The 1491-nt window shown below is 43.9% G+C and overlaps 1 non-coding gene across 1 annotated transcript; it reads left to right on the top strand.

The window, feature by feature from the left end:
* Nucleotides 1-701: 701 nt before the first annotated feature.
* LOC115899465 lies at nt 702-838 on the top strand. The gene has a single exon (XR_004059166.1).
* The last annotated feature ends 653 nt before the right edge of the window (nt 839-1491 follow it).

Here is a 1491-nt window from a genome sequence, read left to right as displayed (position 1 = left end):
AACCCAAATCTCATTACTTCTCACAGCAATTCTGTGCAGTGAGGTATGTGGAGCAGTGAGTTGCAGATGAACTATTTCACACCAGGTTGGCAAATTGTTTCTGTTAAGCGGTAGAGGCTGGGTGCCGTAGCTCACACCTGTAATCCCAGCACTTTGGGAGGCCAAAGCAGGAGGATCGCTTGAGCACAGGAGTTCGAGACCAGCCTGGACAATGTGGCGAAACTCCAACTCTACAAAAAATACAAAAATTAGCCAGACATGGTGGTGCACTCCTGTAGTCCTAGCTACTTGGGAGGCTGAGGTGGGAGGATGGCTTGAGCCCAGGAGGTCGAGGCTGCAGTGAGCTAAGATTGCATCACTATACCCTGGCCTGGGCAACAGAGTGAGATCCTGTCTCAAAAAACAGTTAAAACAAAATAAATAAACAAATAAAGGCATACAGACTAAATACTTTAGGCTTTGCAGGCCATAAGGTCTCTGCTGCAACTACCTGGTTATTACTGAGTGAGAGCTGCCACAGACAATATGTAAACAAATGAGTTTGGCCATTTTCCAATAAACTTTATTTATGGACTCTGAAATTTGAATTATATGTAATTTTACATCTCACAAAATGTTACTCTTCTCTTGATTTTTTCCAACCATTGAAAAATATTTTTAAAAAACCCATTAACTCACAGGCCATATGAAAACAAGCCCTAGGCACTTTTCTCGCATGGGCTGTGGGTGGGGGATTGGCAGGAGGGTGGTCCCTGTTCTTCTCAGCTAAGGCTGGAGGCCAAGATCAGCCCTTGAGGACTGTCATCAGAACTGCCTTGTTTTCCTGCCTCAGACGTGAAAAACAAAAACAAGCCCTAGGCAGAATTTGGCCTATAGGCAACAAAAGAGGAAATTAAGCTTCAAAGAGAACAATGACTTGTTCAAGTTCATCTAGATCGGCAGAGTTGGTCCTGGCATAGTTCCAGGTCCCAACTTTCCGCTAAACCCACCTGCCACAAAAGGTGCCCTTCCTGCTCCTCAGCACACCTTCTGGTACCTGCAGGTGAATTCTCCACTGGGGGCCTTCTATAGCCCGCTAAGTGCTTTTGGACCACTTTCTCTTACTGCTCATTTCTGTCTCTTTAAGTGTGGTGAGCCTTCCCATGCATCAAAGTAAAAAGCAAAAGGCGTTTGGACATGTATAGTCAAGCAATTTGCTCCCCCTCCATTAAAACAGAAAATAAAGAGCTCACTGTCTTTACGACTGTTGATTTTATGATTCTGTCCTATTTTCTCACAGGTATCCTAAATTTCTAGCAAGCAGGGACTGCCTGTTTGTTTTTCTGTTTCTTCAAATGTCTAGTCCAGCAATCTTCCTGCAGGACACTTGGGAAAGAATTCAGTGACTAATGATTAAGCTCCCCTCCAGCCTGGCATTATATAACAAGAAATGGGTGTGACCCACCTGTGTGATTTATTTCCCCTCAATATGTTATTACGAAAAATGCAAAA

Source organism: Rhinopithecus roxellana, chromosome 8 (genome assembly GCF_007565055.1).
Source record: "Rhinopithecus roxellana isolate Shanxi Qingling chromosome 8, ASM756505v1, whole genome shotgun sequence".
NCBI classification, from domain to species: Eukaryota; Metazoa; Chordata; class Mammalia; order Primates; family Cercopithecidae; genus Rhinopithecus; species Rhinopithecus roxellana.
This window is presented reverse-complemented; position numbering and strand designations above follow the sequence as displayed.